The 21,331-nt window shown below is 35.7% G+C and overlaps 1 pseudogene; it reads right to left on the bottom strand.

Moving 5' to 3' along the window:
• Positions 1–1,518: 1,518 nt before the first annotated feature.
• The window catches only part of LOC101712345 (heterogeneous nuclear ribonucleoprotein U pseudogene), a 52,114-nt pseudogene continuing 32,301 nt past the window's right edge, over positions 1,519–21,331 (bottom strand).

Here is a 21,331-nt window from a genome sequence, read left to right as displayed (position 1 = left end):
CCCCATTTTATTCAATGGAGTGGTAATTGATCTGTTGCCTGCTTTTCTTTCTTTCTTTCTTTCTTTCTTTCTTTCTTTCTTTCTTTCTTTCTTTCTTTCCTCTTCCTTCCTTCCTTTTTGCATAAATAAAGTTTCAAGTTCCCATGTTTTCTCTGTAATCAATCAATTCTACTTGTACATCTTCTTGACAGAGTTGACTTTCTAAAACCTAATTTACAGGGACTAAAGCTTAGTGGTGTCACATTTTCCTAGCATTAGCAATGCCTCTGGATCAATCTCTAGCATCCCAAAAATAAAAATAAATAAAATGTTACTATCACATTTCCCCATACAAAGTTTTGGCTCACAGCTACTTAAAGAGGTTAATGGAATTTCTACCAGTCTGATATTCAAGGCCTTCTATAGTTGAACTCCAATCTATTTTTCCATCTCCAATAATAAAGTTTTTCATATTGAAGATGGGGAAAGAAATTCAAATCCAGTTTTTCCAACACCATTTATTAAATAGTCTATCTTTCCTCCAATGAGGGTGTTTGGCTCCTTTGTCAAAGATGAGGTGGCCAAATAGGTCTGCAGTTGTTTGTGCATGTTCTAATCTATTCCACTGATCCTCAGGTCTATTTCTTTGCCAGTGCCATGCTTTTTTTTTTATCACAGTAGCTTTGTAGTATAGTTTCAGGTTGGGGAATGTGATACCCCCTGCCATGTTTCTGTTGCTTAGTATTGCTTTTGCTATTCTAGTTCTCTTCTGGTTCCAAATGAATTTTTGGATTGTTTTCTCTAGTTCTGTGAAGTATATTGTTGGAATTTCAACCAGCATTGCATTAAACCTATATAGCAGTTTTGGAAATATGGCCATTTTCACTATATTGGTTCTTCTTACCCAGTAGCAAGGGATGTCTTTCCATTATTTACTGTTTTTTATTTATTTATTTATTTATTTTACAACAAGTTTTTTTTTAATAAGAAATGGGCAAAGCCAGCTTTCTTTTCAGAGTCAAAATGCAGAACAAATGGAAAAATTATGGTATTTAACCTTCACAAGTTTGAGCCTCCACAAATAATGCAACCAAGTTTTACATTTTTAACAGCCCTTCTACATACACTCCATCTTCTCCATCTCAGTTCAAGTTTTATCTTCGTTTCCAATTATGCTAATTCCATTGTTATTCTGACAGAAAAAACCTTCCCAGATTTTGTCAGATTACTACTTTGCTTACCCCCTCCACTACTACCCTAAAACTAGAGAAGGTGGAGTGTAATATGAGCAGTCTTATGCAATTCATGAAGACCACTTAGTCCTTCCATGAATCTGGTTATGAACATTTGTTTCTTTTTTTGTTTTATGGTACTGGGAATTGAACTCGGGACCTTATGCTTGCAAAGCACGTGGCGGAACCACTGAGCTAAATCCCCAGCCCTGGCTGTGAACATTTCTATTGTATTGTGACAATGACTCCCAACTGTTACTTCTTCATAAGAAATGGGGGGAGTAAATTCTTAATAAAAGACACTAGGTACAAAGCAACATTTTACTTTTGCTGTGCTTAAAAAAAGGTCATATTTTACAGATAAAATTTGGAACCCTGAATACTGACACATTCTCTTATCATGCACAATGCTGAGGTTCTCTTACGGTTCACTTTAAAACTGTAATTAAAAATGTACAAAAAAGAAAAAAACCTCAACCCACAAAGCTTCTAAAAAAGGAACCCACAGGCACTTCCTCTTGTGGAATGTATAAAAAGCCTACTAAAGAGAACAGTTGACTACTTGTGAAGGTTTTGGAGAAATATGTATCAGTTCATTTTATTTGGGTATTCAATAATATCCATGTTGATAATGCTGACTCCATAGCTTCTGACCCCAGAATTGACCCTGCTGCCACTGCTTGTAGCCCTGAGATTGATTTTTGTAGCCACCATGGTTTCCTCGTCCTCTGAAGTTCTAGTTATAGTTCCCTCTGTTAGGCATTCCACCTCTGTTGTAGTTCCCTCTCTTTGAATAATGACCTCGGCCAGGAAAAACAGGGCCACCAGGGTATGGATAATGGATTCCACTACTCCCACCACCACCGCTACCTCTCTGAGGAATATTGCCCCTCCTATTATATCCACTATGGTTGCCAGGAGCTCCCCCTCTGAAGTTTCCACCTTGCATATTGAATCCTCCACGTCCTCTATGGCTGCCACCTCTGTTAAACTGGTTTTTGCCACTCTTATTTTTATTGCTCTTCTTTGAGCCAGTATTCTGCTTCTTTTCTGGTGAAAGTGCTTTTTTGCTTTCTTCCTTATATTGCTCCAAAAGTTTTTGGGCCTCTTCTTTCTGGAGTTCAACATAGGTTATTTCATCAAAACACTCAGCCACTTCTGGCAGTGTGGTTTATTTCATTTTTAGGACTGCATGTTCTGGCAGGTCTTTTCCCTTGACTTCCACTTTCTTCTGTGTTCTCTGTTTACAGTCCTCATCTTTTGGGCAAACTACCACAGCTTTTGCTGGAAGCCTGCAAACAGGCATATTTTTTTTATCTGGGCACCAGCTGACACATTTGTCTGATCCAGAATGAAATTTCACTTCTTATGAGCAGCAATCTCAGTGAACTTTCCAAGACACTGTGGGGCTCGCTGCAACAGTGTGTTCAGCTTTCCAGTATCTGCCATTTGCTTCTTAAAAGCTGCCACCATCATTTTGTCCATAATAGTATTTGTTCCAAGAATGTTGTATTTACCAGAATTTTCAGCTGCATGTTTAGTAAACTAAGTAGTTTTTGCAGCTCCTGGCAAGCCAATCATCATCACAACTTCACAATCTTTCTTTTCTTCAGGCCCCTTAGGTCCTCTTACTCAATCCTCTAAGGGGACATTTTGGATAACTTTTCCTTCTGACCAAAATGAAATTCAACTGCACAGTTTTGGCAGAGAACATGTAGGAAGAGTGGCCACCCAGCAAGAATTTCCTTACTAATTTTGAAGGCAACACCAAGATCTTGCCCATTAGCAAAAGAAAGTTCTACTTCATCACTTTCAAAGTTAGCAAAACAAGTAATCACATCATTTTCATCAAATTTTTCTCCATAATCTTCTGTCTCACAATTGCATGTTTTTATTCCTTTTAGTGAATATCCATAAGAAAATTCTTCTTCACCGAGCAACGTTCCACTTGTGGTTAGTGACCATCCAATGAGAACTTCATGTATGTCAATATCTTTTGTATATAAATGCCTAACAGGGATCTTCTTGGTAACCTTCATCTCAAAACAGACTTTGCCTCTTGACAGACCATAAGAGGCCCTTCCTCCAGCCCCCCAAAAAGCAAAGCGGTCCACAGTAAGGGAAGAAGCACTGAGGCGATCTCTTGATATTTTAAAATGTAGATCACAATTATAAGTATCAAGACAAACCACTCTGTCATCGAAGTGCTCATCTTCTTCAACAGGGGGCTGAGATTTGGCTCTGCTGTACTTGTTTTCTTTGATGTACTCAAAATATCCTCGGCCATGGTCTTCTGGAGGTCTCATAACCCCTCTCTTTTTATCTCCGCCTTTCTGCTCTGTTTTGCCATTTCCTCCTACTTGCTGTTGGCCCTGCCTCGCCCCAGGTAGAGCCACGGTCACCTATCACTGCTAAGAGTGAGGTGGGCCCGCCACTCTTCCCTGAGGCCTCCTTGGTGACCCGCGCTGCTGGGGGGGCTGGGGCTGCAGCGTTGCCAGCCGTTGAGCCTGCTGCTCCTCGTGCCTGTTCTCGCGCCCTCCTCCTCCTCGCCGAGTCTGTCCTTCTCTTCCTGGAAGCCCTGATAGTGGTTGTTCTAGTCCTCCGACACGGCCTCCTTCTCTTCCATCAGGCCTCCATTGGCCGCCCCCTCAGCCCCATTCTCCTCCCCTAGCTCCACCTGGAAGTCATCCAGCGCGGCGATGCCTTCCTCCTCCTTTCCCCTCCTCCTCACAGGCCTCCTGCTCCAGGCCTGAACCCCAGCGCCCAGCGGAATCCCCGCCCAGGTCAAGGCTGCTGTTCCTGGGCTCCATGGCGGGTTGGTCCCCGGCTTCCTCATCGTTCAGCGTGACCTGGAGCTGATCCATGAGGCCTTTATTAGACAGATGCCGCTTCTTGAGCTCTTCTTTCAGCTCCAACACTTTCAGCTATTTTACATTAACGGCGAGGAACTCACGCTGAGGGCCCCAATTCACACTGTGTGCTGGCTCAACCTTGGCTCCCCTCCGTCGGCCACGGGTGGTGGCTGCTCATTGGCCTGGGCGGCAGCTGCGGCTGGAGATGGGTGCGTGCTGCAGAGCAGACCCACCTGCTGTTGAAGGGCACAGATTCCTTTCACTGAGTTCGAGAGGGAGAGGCGGAAACTCACCTGGTGCAAGCAAGCACACAACGTCCTCTTCCCATTTTCTTATATCCTCTTCGATCTCTTTTTTCACAGTGCTGTATTTTTCACTGTAGAGGTGTTTTGCTTCCTTTGTTAGATTGATTCCTAGATATTTCATTTTTTTGAATATTATTGTGAAGGGAATTGTTTTCCTAATTTTCTCTCTCAGTGAGACTATTATTTGTGTATAAGAAGGGTATTGTATTTTGAGTGTTGGCCTTGTATCCAGCTACCCTACTAAATCTGTCAAATCTAGAAGTCTTTCGGCAGAGTTTTTTGGGTCTTCTATGTTAAGTATCATATTGTCAACAAATACTGACAGTTTAACTTCTTCCTTTCCAATCTGTACTCCATTTATTTCTTTCTCTTTTCTAATTGCTGTGGCTAATGTTTCCAGAACTATATTGAACAGGAGTGGTGATAGTGGGCATCCTTGTCTTGTTCCTGATTTTACCATGAAAGTTTTCAGTTTTTGACCATTTAGTATGATGTTGGCTGTTGGTTTTTCATAGATAGCCTTAATCAGATTGAGATAAAGACCTTCTTCTATTCCAATTTCTGTAGGATTTTTATCTTGAATGGGTGTTGGATTTTGTGGAATGCTTTTCTGCCTCAATTAAGATGGTCATATGGTTTTTGACCTTGGATCTGTCAATATAGTGTATTACATTTATTGATTTATGTATGTTGAACCATCCTTATATCCCTGGGGTAAATCCTACTTGGTGAGGGTGTATGATCTTCTTGATGACCCTCTGTATTATGTTTGCCAGTATCTTGCTGAGGATTTTTGCATCTATGTTCATTAGGGAGATTGGCCTGTAGTTCTCTTTTTGAGTTGTGTCTTTCTCTGGTTTGGGGATCAAAGTAACACTTGCTTCCAGGAATGAATTTGGAAGTATTGCTACCCTTTCAATTTCCTTGATGAGTTTAAAGAGTAATGGCAATAGTTCTTTAAATGTCTTGTAGAATTCACCAGTGAAGCCATCAGGAACTGGGCTTTTCTTTGTTGGTAAATTTTTTATTACCTTTTCAATTTTACTCATTGTAATTAGGGTGTTTAGAATTTCTATATCTTCTTATTTAACTTTGACAATTCGTATATATCTAGGAGTCTGTCTATTTCTTCTCTGTTTTCCATTTTATTAGAGTACAGGTACTCAGGTAGGTATTGATGATCCTCTGGATTTCTGCTGGGTCTATTTTGACTTCATCTTTTTTGTTAATTGCTTGGATTTGAGCCATTTCTTTCCTTTTTTGATAAAGTTGGCTAAAGGTTTATCAATTTTATTTATTCTTTCAAAAAACCAACTCTTTGATGCATTGATATTTCTGTATCATTCTCTTAGTTTCCATTGCATTGATTTCTGCTCTGATCTTTACAATTTCCTCTCTTGTAGGAGCTTTGGGTTTTTTATCCTCTTCTTTTTCTAGGAGCTTGAGGTTCTGCATTAGGTTGTTTATTTGAGCTCTTTCTGTTTTCCCAGTATGAGCATTCACTGCTATGAATTTCCCACATAGAACTGCTTCATTGCATCCCATAGATTCCTGTATGTTGTACTGGCATTATCATTTACTTGTAGAAGCTGTCTAATTTCTTCATTAATTTCCTCTGTGACCCATTGGTTTTTCAGGAAGGTGTTTTTCAATTTCCATGCATTTGTGGGGGTTTTATGGTTTCTTATGTTATTGATTTCCAGTTATACTGTACTATTGTCTATAATATACAGGGGGTAACTTCAATTCATTTACATTTACTTAGACTTGTCCTATGAGCTAGCATGTGGTCTTTAGGTTTTGAGTCTTTAATGGCTTTGAGGCTATCTCATTTTCATTATACCAGAAGCACAACTGATTAGATACAATCAGCAACACCATAGCATTAAGTACATCTTAGAAAATGACAATTTGTAGTAGTTATTAATCTATCACCTTTAACTCTGTGAATTAAATCAAAATCAAGGATCAACCCAACATATGTTTATAATGAGTAAACTCTTCAATATAGCAAATTTTACCCTTCAGGATGGGGAGTTAGAAGGAGTTGGGGAGGAAGGGATAGGTCGGTAGAAGGATAGGGGAAGGTTAGCATTGAGGCCAGAGGACACAGGTGAGAAAAGGAAAAAGAGAAGAAAAAAAAATAAAGTAGAAATACAAATTAGGGCCAGAACAGGAACACAAAGGTAGATGAAGGACAGTGTGTGACAGCAAGGGAGAGGGAGAGGGAGAGGGAGAGGGACAGGGAGAGGGAGAGGGAGAGGGAGAGGGAGAGAAGAGAAAAGAAAGAAAAAAGAGACGAATAAAAATTTGAAAAGAGTAGAAAAAAATAAAAATAAGAGCAAAAATATAGTGATAATTTTGAAAATAAATAAAAGATAAAAATGAAGGGCCTCCTTCAGGGTATGTCTCTGTTGTCACAATAGACAATGTGGGAACCATTGTGGAGATATAAGTCAATGACTCTCAGCAAGCCAGTTGCAGACCCATGAAATTTAGGCAGATTTCTGACTGCAAGTCCCAAGTTGAGCTCCTTGTCCTCCTGCAGGGTTGAACTCTGCAAGGCTCTACTGCAGGTTCCAGCTGTCCTTACCCTGAATATAGTCTAGGTTCTGATGGGAGGTAATGATCCCTGCAACTTACCAAGTACAGTGGTCTGGTGTGCCTTTATTTAAGAGATTCTCTTCACTTTTCCAGTGGGCTTCAGTTTTCATCAAGTAGCCTGAGAGAGGCCTTCTCTCTGTTGTTCACTTCTGCAGCTCAGGACAATGGCCTTCATGCCCCCCTGTGCCTCTGTAGTGTGGATCCATGTAGTGGCAAGGCCAGGAGGCTGGGGGAGGGGGTTCTGGGGGCCGGGGGTTACAGCTGTCCTCTTGGGTAAGCTGCTTGCTGGTGGGTGAGCTGAGGGGTCCTCACTCTCTTGCTGGTCTCCAAGACTATTTTAATTATCTTGGAAAATTTTTCTTTAACTCTTGCTTCCTTTGTTATATTTTCAATAATATAGCCAGATTGACCTTCTCAAAATGTTACTACATCTTGTAACTCTTTTTCTCAAAGTAGTCTACTGGCTACCATTTCACACGGAAAGTGTGTTACATGATCACTACTCATCTATTACTTTTGTGAAAACAATGTTATCCCTTAGTTTATTCTGTTCTACTCACAAGGGTTTGCTTAATGTTCTTCAGATCTTCTAGTAATGGGGCCACCCCCTACGTGCTCTTTATTATGCTCAGAATAGTCTTCTAATGCAAGGATTACCTCTTGCATTTAATCTGTATTGTGTTTTAACAGAACTCCCCTTCCCAGCAACTTTAATAAAATTACAACTTTTGGATATGTTTATTTTATTTGTTATATATTGCCTGTTGAATGAGACAAGTTTGTTCTCGTTGGTATTTTTTAAACCCATTTATTTGTTAGACAAAATTTAAGTTATTTTCAATTTTTGATTATTACAAATAAAGCCACTATGAAACCATATTCATAAGTTTTTATAGGCACATGAATAGAAATATAATATGGTATGCCATCTTAAAAATATTTCCTATTTTTTTCATGTTAAAATTATGCATGCATATAATCCAAGTATTCACTCTTAAGTATGTATTCCATGAAAACAAAAGGCATGTGCTTATCCACATCAGTTTCAACATGCTACATCAATGGCAGGTCTTATCCCTAAAATTGTACTCAGTAACAGGGAACTGTATATGCAATATGCAGTTTGCATCAGTGTAATCAACAGCAGCACATTACAAATGACCCATATGCTTTCCTTAGGGAGTAGGATGATTTTGATTTTATTTGTATAAGGAAATAGCATTCAGTTTCAAAAATAAAAAAAATAGCCATGGATAAGAGATCATTTTTAAATACAAAAAACATTCACAATAGTAAGTGAAATGATGAAAATAATTTCTGTGAAAGCAAGATTCTTTTTTTAATAGTAAGATTATTTTTCATTCTTTGGTAAATACATTTACCTGGAAGTGCTCACTTTTATATCTTTAATATATTAGCATAACAATTGAAATGATAATTTCTGGCATTTCATCAGTAAAATTATAAGAAAAGAAATAATAAATTATATATGTATAACAAATATCTGATATTAGACAGATTGATAAAAGATTATAATGCCCTTCCAGAAAAAAATTGATTGTAGATGTTTACTAACATTTCTATTTGTTTTTCAGCTAAAAGAAATATTATCCAAGAATAATCATATCTTAATTATTTTAAAAGAGGTTAAAGAATATATATAAATTTTCCAATGATTTAAAGAAAGAAAAGCTTTTTACAACATAATTTTTTTTTTTTTTATTTTAAGGAGAAATGATTTGGTACTCTACAAGAGCTGATGATTTATAAAATTTTAAACATTGTTATATGCATCTGTGTGATTCTGTACATACTTCATATTTGAAAATAATTTTATAAAAGATTCACCAAATACAATATATTAACACTAATATTTTAGAATATAGTTTTAATCTGTTATTCCTATGAAAAATAATTGGAGAATCTTTTCAGTTGTATAAAAATTTATTTTGAATGCTATATTCTCAAAATTGAAAGTGATTTGCCTTATTATTTGTCTAAAAGTTTGAAAATGGCATGTCCCAAACAAACATTTACTTTTTGGAAAAGATATGATAGCCTACATTGTCAGACTTAGTGTGAAATCATGAATCTATGACAGATTCTATAAATCAGCAATTCAATGTCCTTCTGATATCCTGAAATTGTATAGCAAGAACATTCTAAATTACAGCACTACTAAACATAGCATCAGTTTTACTTCCTACAGAATTCTATATTGTCAAATAATGCTCCATGCTTTCCTAGCATTTACAAAGATCCAATATAAATGAACTGTGTAACCCTGAAAAAGTCAATTTTTCTGTTAATATTTAGCATTTCATGATATCAGAAATACCTAACTGTTTGATTAGCTGTTTTTGCTAGCCTATTATACACAAGGTCATTGTCAATTAGCTAGTTCCAATTCATTAATAATGTACTTTTCAACTAAAATGATAAATAGAACTAGCTAAATTTATCAGGAAATTAGACAAGCTCTCTGGTTTAGGACTTACATAACCAGTTCATAGCCTTAGCTTGGCTAAATCCATTAAACACTCAACTTGCTAGGTCAAGCAAATAATACTTTCAAAACAGCAGAAATTAGTTCTTACAGTAGGAAAAAAAACTTCTGAAAATAGGTTTGCTAAACTCATCCATTTCTATACATTATAGACTTGCCAAATCAGATAAAACATAATGTTTGAAAATGCATGTACATGGAAACATAAACCATTACTGATTCCTGATATTTATTAGATTTGGATATTGATTATTGTTTCTAATATTTTAATAAGCCAAATATGAATGTTTAATTATGCTAATATAAAGCAAAGCTATGTTTAATAGTCAATAAAGGTTTAAAAATAAGCACGCTGAAAAAACATTTCAATGGTCTCTTATTTAAAGAAAGACTATACATTGGGAAGGGGTAGCACAAAAAAGTAAAGAAAGAAGAATCACTGTATAAAGAATAAATCTTTTTCATAGAGGTCTGTATCTCTAAAAGCACATCATCTAGAAAATATCCTTTTAAAATCTGTTTATGCATTGGAAACACTAGGAATCAGTTCCCAATCCTTAACTTGAATTGTAAAGAAAGCATAAGAATTGGCATAACTGCATAGTTATGATAGAAAAAGAGAATTCATTCAATCCAGTGTGTGGAAACTAACATGCATACAAATTAAAGAGTGAAGGAGAAATATCAAAAAGATTATATGTGAAAGAACAAAATGCACCAGAAAAACAGAGAATAGGGAAGAAATGTAACCACAAACACTCATATAAAATGAAGCATAAGTTAAAAAAGATTATGATTACTAAAAAGAGAATAACTTTGAAAAATATCTATAATATTTTGTAAGGTGCATTTATAAATATTACAAAAACATGACAAATACTAAGACACTGGACATGGATGTGTTTTATAGATATTTATTTTTAAAAAGTATAATAACAATGCAATACGCTTGGTGTTTAATCACAATTTTTAATGTATCATAAGTTATGTAGACCAAAACTAAACCAATAATCTATCTTTTAAGTGTTTCAGGTACTTGATTATAGTTTTATGTGTATGTTTATATTATTATATGATGAAGAATAGAAATTCTGGAAAGACAAATAAGTACTGGTTATATTAAAAATACCTGAAATTTGCTGATTTGATATTAGGCTTATGTAAAATACCATAACACATGTTTTCTGAATAGAGAAGTAGTTTTTAGGTAGAATGAGTATATTTTAAAACTGTAACAATATGCCTCAACATACTGATGAACACATAACAAATGTCAGATAATCACTCCAAAGTGTCAATCATGCTAATTCCTGAATTCACTTGATATCAAAATTTATTATGTCCTACACTAGACCCAACATTTATTCTTTATGTGAAAAGAAAAAGATATTTGGTTTTTATATAGTATTTAGGCATATGAATGACTCATCTATGTTCACATATATTTCATAAATTTTTAGACAAATATTTCTTAAATTTAAATGTTGGAAATAATAAACTTCAAAGTTATTTATATTTCACCATTGCATCATACATACCATACGTGTTAGCTTTAAAATATATGTGATATGAAAAATAAAGTGTGATTTTGCAAAATGGACTTCTTTTAAAACTACTTTTCCCAGAAAGGTTTGATGAATCAATTTTCAGAATAATAAAATATGAGCCCACTACAGACAGGCAGGTCTGCACATGCCCTACCGAGGTCTCGAGTCACATGGAACATGTAGAATCAGCCCGCTGCAGACAGGCAGGTCTGCGGACACCCTACTGAGGTCCTGAAGCCCCCACACCAAATCAGCTCACGCCCCGGCAACAATTCACTGGACCTCCCCCCTCACTCCTCTGTACAGCCACCTGGTTCCACACTACAAAGATGCAGAGGACACTGGACCACAAGACCATGGTACTGAGTCCCACTGCTCCTGGCCCAGAGGTAGGGGCTTCTGAGTCACCATCCTACTGCTCTTGGTCCAGAGGAAAGGGCTTCTTGGCTACCATCCCTCCCTCTGCTCCCAGCACACAGGAAAGGGCTTTTGGGCCGCCTTCTGTCCCACTGCTCCTGGCACAGAGGAAGGGGCTTCTGAGCCACCATCCCACTGCTCTGGGACCAGAGGAAGGGGCTTCCTGGCCATGATCCCTCCTGCTGCTCCCAGCACACAGGAAAGGGCTTTTGGCCCACCATCCCAACAGTAGCAGCTCCCGACCCCTGTCCCACCTCTCCTAGCTCATAGGAGGTAATCCATGCCAGTGCAAACAGCCCCCCCACCCCGGAGTCAAAATGAGAAAACATGTAACTAAGTCTCAAAACCAGACTTCCAGATCACCTACAGCAACCTCAAAGAGAAATGAGATGGAACACTCTGATACTCAACAACCTGAACCCACTGAACTGGCAACCAAAGGGGAACTGGGAAAAATGAAATCAGAAATAATTTCTCAGATTAAAGGAGAAATTGTGCCCCTAGTGCAAGACATGATTAATAAATCCAGAGAGGATCTGAGGAACATGATGGAATCCCAACATAAAAAACAAATGGAATCAATAAAATAGATGCAAATAGATTTCCAGGACATGAAAAACTCCACTCAAAGTCTACACAGCAGAATGAGCCAATGTGAAAACAGAATTTCAGATATAGAAGATAAGATTGCAATTAGTGACAAGGAAAAGAAAAATTGCTTCAAAATTATAAGGGAACATGAGAAATCAATCAAGCAGCTGCTAGACAATGCAAAGAAGAATAACATAAGACTGATTGGAGTCAATGAAGAAACAGGAGAGAGTGCAGATGACATAAAAAAAAAAATTTCTTCACAGAAATAATGGCAGAAAACTTCCCAAGCAGGGGAAAAGAGCTTGACATACAAATAAGTGAGGCATATAGGACTCCAAATAGACTTGATTAAAAAAAATCTACACATAGGCATATAATTGTTAAGATTCCAGAAACTCAACAGAAGAACAAAGTTCTATAAGCAGTCAGAGAAAAGAAACAAATCACATACAAAGGAAAGCCCATCAGAATCACAGCAGACTTCTCAACACAAACCATCAAGGCAAGAAGAGCTTGGAGTGACATAGTCCAAGACCTAAAAGAAAACAGCCTCCAACCCAGATTGATGTACCCTGCAAAACTATCTTTCAAAATGGATGGAGAAATAAGATACTTCCATGACAAAAAGCACCTTAGGACCTTCGTGGATACCAAACCAGGACTCCAAAGAATTTTACACCGTATCCTAGGAACAGACATCGAGGATCACAACCCCAGGAAGCAAAGCAGAATGAACCCATCTGACATGACAAGAAGTTAAATGTAAAGGAGGAGAACCCAACAAAAAGAAAAAGTCATGGCAATGACAAGTCAATACGTTTCAGTTATAACCATCAATGTTAATGGTCTCAGTTCAAGAATCAAAAGAAATACACTAGCAGAATGGGTGAAGAAGCAAAATCCAACAATATGCTGCATACAAGAAACACACTTAATTCAAAAGGAAACTCATAGACTGAAAGTTAAAGGGTGGAAAACAATACTCCATGCAACAGGAACCCAAACAAAAGCAGGAGTAGCTATCCTCTTTGCAGATCAAGTAGATTTCATACCAACACTGATTAAGAGAGATGAAGAAGGACACTACATCCTTGTAAAGGGAAGAATCCAGCAGGAAGAGATGACAGTCATAAATATCTATGCACGGGGCCAGAGATTTAGCTCAGTGGTTCTGCTGCCTACCTTGCAAGCACAAGGATCTGACTTCAATCCCCAGAACCAAAAAAAAAAAAAAAAAAATCTATGCACTAAATACTAGTGCACCCAACTATGTAAAACAAATACTAATGGATATGAAAAGTCATATATGCACTAATACAATTGTAGTGGGGGACCTCAACACTCCACTGTCACAAATAGATAGATTAACTAGACAAAACATAAGTAATGAAATACTAGAACTCAATCAAACTCTTGAACAAATGAACTTAAGAGATGTTTACAGAGTCTTCCACCCCACAAAATCAGAATACACATTCTTCTCAACTGCACATGGGTCATTCTCAAAAATAGACCACATACTAACATAGAACATGTTTAAGTAAGTGCAAAGGAATTGAAATTATCCCCTGTATATTATCAGACCATAGTGTGATGAAATTGGAGATCCATAGCAAAAGAAACTCAAAAAATTTCATAAACATGTGGAAATTGAACAACACACTTCTGAATAACCAATGGATCACAGAGGAAATTAAAGAAATCAGACAGTTCCTTCAATTAAATGGCAATGACAATACAACATATTGGAATCTATGGGACACAATGAAAGCAGTCTTATGAGGGAAATTCATAGTACTGAATACGCATATTAGGAAAACAGAATGAGCCCCATTAAACAACCTGATGATGAACCTCAAGCTTCTAGAAGAAGAAAAACAGGACAACCTCAGAGCTCATACAAGGGAGGAAATTATGAAGATCAGAGGAGAAATCAATGCAATGGAGACTAAGAGAATGATACAAAAATATCAATGTATCAAAGAGTTGGTTCTTCAAAAGAATCAGCAGAATTGACAAACCCTTAGCCAACTTTGTCAGAAAAAGAGAAGAAAAGGCCCAAATCCATGCAATTAGGAATGAAAAGGGTGAAATTACAACAGATTCAGCAGAAAATCCAGAGGATCATCAATACCTACTTCCAGAATCTATACGCCAATAAGATGGACAGCACAGAAGAAATTGACAGATTCCTAGATACATATAAATTACCAAAGTTGAACAAAGAAGACCTAAAAAATCTGTACAACCCAATATCAACCAATGAAATTGAAAATGTAATTAAAAACTTATCAACTAAGAAAAGCCCAGGCCCTGATGACTTCACTGCTGAATTCTACAAGACATTTAGAGAGGAACTGCTGCCACTACTGTTTAAACTCTTCAATGAAATGGAAAGGGAAGCAATACTCCCAAATTCATTCCTGGAAGTAAGCATCACCTTGATCCCCAAAGCAGAGAAAGCCCCAACCAAAAAGGAGAGCTATAGGCCAATCTCACTAATAAACGTAGATGCAAAAATCCTAAATAAGATCCTGCCAAACAGAATGGAGAAGATCATCAAGAAGATCATACACCCTGATCAAGTGGGATTCATCCCAGGGATGCAGGGATGGTTCAATATATGCAACTCAATCAATGTAATACACTATATCAATAGAGCCAAGGACAAAAACCATATGATTATCTCCATAGATGCAGAAAAAGCATTTGACAAAACCCAACATGCATTTATGATAAAAACCCTACAAAAAATTGGAATAGATGGTCTCTATCTCAAAATGATAGAAGCCTACTATGAAAAACCAACAGCCAATATCATAGTAAAGGGTCAAACACTGATATCCTTCACACTAAAATCAGAAACAAGACAAGGATATCCACTATCACCACTCCCATTCAGTAGAGTTTTGGAACCATTAGCCACAGCAATAAGACAAGAGAAAGAAATAACAGGAATAAAGATAGCTAATGAAGAAGTCAAATTGTCATTATTTGCAGATGACATGATACTCTATATAGAAGACCCCAAGAACTCCACCAAAAGTCTTCTAGACTTAATAACGAAATTCAGTCAAGTAGCTGGTTACAAGGTCAACACACAAAAATCAATAGCTTTCCTCTACACGAATGACATACTATGGCACTCTGAAAAGAGAGATTGAAGATGATATCAGAAAATGGACAGACATACCCTGCTCCTGGGTAGGAAGGATTAATAGAGTGAAAATGGCCATACTTCCAAATCTGCTATATAGATTTAATGCAATTCCAATTGAGATCCCAGCAGCATACTTCATGGACCTTGAGAAAACAATCCAAAAATTAATTTGGAACAAGAAGAGACCCAGAGTAACAAAAGCAATTCTAGGTAACAGAGACATGGCAGGGGGTATCACAATCCCCAGTCTGCAACTCTACTACAAAATTACTGTGATAAAAACAGCATGGTACTGGCAAGGACACAGACCTGAGGACCAGTGGAACAGATTAGAAGATGCAGAAACAATGCCAGTCACATTCAGCCATCTCATCTTCGATAAAGGAGCCAAACACCCTCACTGGAGGAAAGATAGCCTCTTTAATAAATGGTGCTGGAAAAATTGGGCTTCAACTTGCCAAAGATTAAAACTAGACCTATATCTCTCACCATGCACTAAACTAAAATCAAAATGGATTAAAGATCTAAATATTAAAATAAACTCTGAACCAGTTGGAACAGAGGTTAGGTAGAACCCTTGAAGATATTGGTGGAGGAAAAGATTTTATGAACAAAACCTCAGTTGCCCGTGAACTAGCACAAACAATCAACAAGTGGGATCTCTTCTTATTAAAAAGCTTCTGCACAGCAAGAGAAACCAACAGCAGTGTGAAGAAACAACCCACAATGTGGGAAAAAATCTTGACCTGCTCTTCCTCAGATAAAGGTCTACTATCTCGAATCTATAAAGAACTTTAAAAGATCAGACCCCCCAAATTTAAAGACCCAATCGAAAATGGGCATCTGAAATGAACAGACATTTCTCAGACAAAGAAGTAGAAATAGCAAATAAATACATGAAAAAATGTTCAACATCACTGGTCATTGGGGAGATGCAAATGAAAACAACACTGAGATTTCTCTTCACTCCAGAAAGAATGGCTGCTATCATGAAATCAACCAATAACAAATGCTGGTGGGGCTGTGGGGAAAGAGGTACCCTGCTCCATTGTTGGTGGGAGTGTAGACTGGTGCAAGCACTGTGGAAATCAGTATGGAGATACCTCAAAGAACTAGGACCAGAAGTCCCATTTGACCCCACTATTCCACTGCTGGGGATCTTCCCCAAAGAATTAAAAGAATCATACCACAGTGATATATGTGCACCCATGTTCATAGCAGTGCAGTTTGTGATAGCTAAAACTTGGAAACAGCCCAAATGCCCATCAACTGGAGACTAGATAAAGAAAATGTGGGGTTTTTTTTATAAAATGGAGTACTACTCAGCCATTAGAAATGAGAAATTAGAGACATTTATGGCTAAGTGGATGCACATTGAGGCAATACTCTTAAGTGAAATAAATAGGACACACGTGTAAATACCGAATAGTTTCTCTGGTGTGAGAAACTGAAAGTGTAAATAAGGACTAAATGTATAATAGGTAATGTGAAATAGGAAGAAAAGGGCCAAAGGGGAAAGAAGTGGGAGGGCTAGGGGAAAGGATAGAAGGGAATGGGATTAATATGAGAAAATGGTAAAATAGGAACAAAATCTTTGTAAATAAGGAGAACTGGAGGGGTTGAAGGGAGGGCTGTGCAAGGGTGAAAAATAAGAACCAAGAGAGATTATGTAAAGGTACAAATTTCCAATGATGAATGTCATTATATTGTATACCTAAAATGTCCCAATGATTAGAATGTATTATCGATAATGTAAAATAGGAAGAAAAGGTCCAAAGGGGTAGGGGTAGTGGGAGGGGCAGGGGAAAGGAAAGAAGGGAAAGGAAAAATGCTAAGAAATGGAAAAAATTGAAATAAAGTCTTTGTAAATAGGCAAGGGTGGAGGGGTGAAAGGAGGGCTAGGAATGGGGAAAAAATAAGAACCAAGATGCATTATGTAAAGGTACAATTCCCAATGAGAAATGTAATTGTGTTGTATACCTGCAATGTACCAATAAAAGAATTTAATAAAGTGAAAAAAATAAAATAAAATATGATTTCAATTTTATTTTAAATGCATTTTAAATTAAATGGAAAATTATATTAATTTAATTTAAATATAGATTTAAATCAAACTTTAATAAATTTAGCCTAATTTCTACATGAAAATTGAATACTTCACTTATCTAGCAAAGGAAAATATAAAAAAAGTATGGAGTTTAGTTTCTGTTCTCATTAACTCTGATGATTCATATTCTTTTCAAATACAAATGACACAAATGTATTGCATCTGTCAAATTTTACTGGAATCATATGAGGTTAAGGGAAATTGAGTTAAGTATAAGAAGGAGCTTTATGTTTGAAACATTGAATTTCTGATTTTAAAAATTCACATTCTTTCTTCTATAGATCAAAACAGCAGACTTATTGTACCATGTTAAATTATGTTTTAAATGTATGAATAGAAATACTTTAAATATAGTTATTGACAACAAAAAAAGATTTAGAATTACAGAATTTTGGAATTGAAGAATTATATTTAACCACATAAGGTATGGAAAGTGTTTAAATATTTCTACTTTTCTTATATCACCAAATTTAAAACACTGTTAAACTGGAGGTATTTTAAATTAATCGAAGTGCTTTTATCATTTACAGCATAGAAAGAGTGATAGCAATGGTACTCATTTTGTAAGAGCCTATATGAAAACTAATTTTATATTAAATACGTACACTTATACCCAAGTACACACATGGCCTGATGAAGTTAAATTTTCTTATGGAGTATCCTACAAGAGAATTTAAACTAATATCCTAGTGGATACGGTTACTGTCCAGTGTCCGAATATTTATTCTAAACATTAGTTCCCTTGAGTCCTTTATTATCTGTTTTCTTAACCTTTGTTTTCTGAGTATGTCTCAATTCTAGTTTAAAAAAATAATGTTTCTCTTAATTCTAAGAGATTTTTTGATTCAGTGAATTGTTAGAAAATGTAGATTAAAAACTAAAACAAAATATACAAAAACTACTTTGAGTACTTAGAAGTGTTTTAAAATTTAAAATTAACTCCTTTTGTAATTCTTTTCATTAAACTTATTTTAAAATTTACATAGTTATAATTATTAGCTTTTCTTTTCAACACTTGGGAAATGAACCCAAGGCCTTCACATTGAACTACCTCCTCCACTTGTCATTGTTTTCTTTATTTTTTGTTTTTGATACAAGGTCTGTCCAAGTAGCTACATTGACAAGATTAGTCTTTAATTCTTCATATTCCCCAGAGTTCTGGGATTACAGACTTGTACCACCACACCCAGCCTGGCCATGTTAAAATACTTCATAACATAGATTAAATATTTTTCAAAACATCTTTATAATATATGGTTTAATTAAGGAAAACAAATTACTTGCTAGGAGGAAATCCACAAGTATAATTTATCACACCAGTAAATTTAATGAAGTATTTCAAATTTTTCCTTCACAGTTGTCAAATATTATTTAAGACAGTGTAAGTTCTCATGTTCTAAAGTAAAGTTAATAAAGCTTAATTTATAATGTCCTAATACATGATCTTCTAAAGGTATTTATTTAATGGCAGAGAAAAGGGTATTCAGCACAATCTGTCCATCATTACTCAGTTTGTTATTGGGAGTACTATCCTAATAATTTGGGAAAATAAAAAGTATTTGAGATAGCAAAAAAATTAATGGAATGGAATAAGTCAATATTTTGTTTTTGTAGGTTATAATTATGCGTGCATATAGTACTACAAATAGAAGAGCTACACATAACTGGTACAGTAAGAAAGCTTAGTAGCAAGATGTAAAGAAGAAATAATTGAACATATAGCCTGTCATCATCCTATGAACTCTAGCACAGCCAAAAGTTATGGAAGAGGAATCTATTTCTGAAGAATAAATACAATGATTAGAGAAAAATGATATATTATTTAAATTACAATTGTCCAAGCCTAAATTTAAACTATGATGTAACTATCGATATTAAATGGAAATAAAATAAAAATTACTTGTGATGGAAAACACATAAATATGGTTCAGTTTGCCAAAATCTGAACTCTTTTATCAATAAATCATCAATGAAGATAACAAGGGTAAATTTTATGTAACTCCTAATATCATGCACTAACAATTGCACAATACAATCTGAGAAGTAATTTTACACAATTTAAATTAAATCTAAATGCACTGAAATCCTGTACTTTGTGATCAAATTACAGTAAACATAGGACATAGAGGAACTACTCATAGGGCACCAAGAAAAGTAAATTTGCCTTACCCAGAATATGAGACATTATATAAACATGTGATTGTTTTAATCAATTAATAGCATGAAGCGCTGATGTTGAAATGAACAGGTAGGGATAAACAAAACTTAAATATGTGCTATAATATGCAAACATAAAAAATCATGATCCTGATTCAGACAAACCAACCTGCTAGAAAAAAGTGAGGAAAATATGTATATAAATGGAGATATTACTTGAATACAAAGATGAATAGTAATAATATCAGATGTGATATGAAAAAACACATAAAATAGGTCATAAGGTTATAGAAAGAAGACCGTATAAAACAGGACAAAATTTGATATTTCACACTGATATATTTATGAAGTAAATAACATTATATCTGGCTCTAGTGTGGTAGCTTATGCTTGCAATCCCAGCATTAAAGAGGCTGAGACAGGAGAATTGTCCCAAATCTGAGGTCAGCCTGAGCTACATAGTAAATTTAGAAGCATTGAGAACTAGATAGTGAGATTCAGCCTCAAAAAAATGGTAACAATATATTGGGGATTTGTTTTATAAAGTTTAGCACAAAATACGTGGGAGGAGCCCATTTAGTATGAAAAGACTGACAATTTTTACAATAATACATTTTTAATATCTTCTATCAGAGTATATGAGAGTAGGTAGAGACTATGTATCATAATTTTTGTTTCCATTTATTTTACACCATACACAAATTCTCTTTCATAAGTAATAATTCAGTTTTTAAACTCATTTGGGAAAACTTTATGTAGAGTTATAAAACACATCAAGCTACAGATATTACAGATACTGCTTATTTATTCTACTTCAAAGATTTCTTAAGAGAATTGACTTCCACTCCATATTGGAAAATTAACATTGTTTCATTACAATTTATCATTGTATATTGTATCTTATTGAAAGTTCTCTATTTATTAATCTGTCGTGATTCTTTAAATCGACTTTGTTTCTAAGAATACATGCAAATTACTCCTTCCCAAACAATCTGTACTTTTCCATTTTCTGTATTGTCTCAGTTCTATCTTTCAGAAGTTTTTGTTAACGTCTGGGCTTTGAAGAAAGGGGTAGTCATGAATTTTGCATAGCCCATGTGTAATTGTGAAGATTTTTCTTGTATCATGCATCTTAAAAGTTATGACAGTCTTCATTTTATCCCTTTGAACTGTTTTTTAACTTATACCTTAAGTACTAATTCTGTGAGGTTTCTAAAATTCAGAGGAAGGTAAATACTTGTCTCATAATAATATGGCTGCAATGAAAAACACATGAGATAAAAATAATAGAACTAAGAATATAGTAAAATGGCTACAATTATTAGAATTTAGATTGGAATAGTTATATTTCTCCAATACACATAAGTACTATCACCAAATACAATCATACACTCAACACTCTGCTTATTTAATATAGAACATGTCATTGATAGCCTGTCCATGACACATTTCTTCCCTTCCTGTGTGGTAATATGACCTTGCTTTCCTTCAAGTCTTTCACTCAGTCAACATGACTATGATTCGTAGAGAGATAACTTCATCTACTGCGACATGGTGGACCAGATTTTTCTTTTGCTTTTCATAAACTCTGGTTCTCTTTAATGAGAGAATTTCCTTATCCAAAATACCCGTGACTATACATCCTCAGAATACTAGGCAGTGTCCTCTGTAGAGACCTTGCATCATTAGTATCCTACTTTCTCTTTCTGGAATTCCAGATGCTTAGAAATAACCCTGGACCCAAAAAAGTCATAGCCTATTTCAAGCTAGATTTGGTATATTTTGGGAGTGCAGCAGTTGAAAAGTTATGCATTATATAGTAAAACTGTCACATATAAAAATAATTTCTTCATTATAAAAGCCTTTTGGAG

The sequence above is a fragment of the Heterocephalus glaber genome, unplaced genomic scaffold, assembly GCF_053883595.1.
Source record: "Heterocephalus glaber isolate CG9 unplaced genomic scaffold, H.glaber_assembly_v1.0 deba00001666, whole genome shotgun sequence".
Taxonomy (NCBI): Eukaryota; Metazoa; Chordata; class Mammalia; order Rodentia; family Bathyergidae; genus Heterocephalus; species Heterocephalus glaber.
The sequence above is the reverse complement of the archived record's forward strand: the minus strand, read 5'-3'. Positions and strand labels throughout refer to the sequence as shown.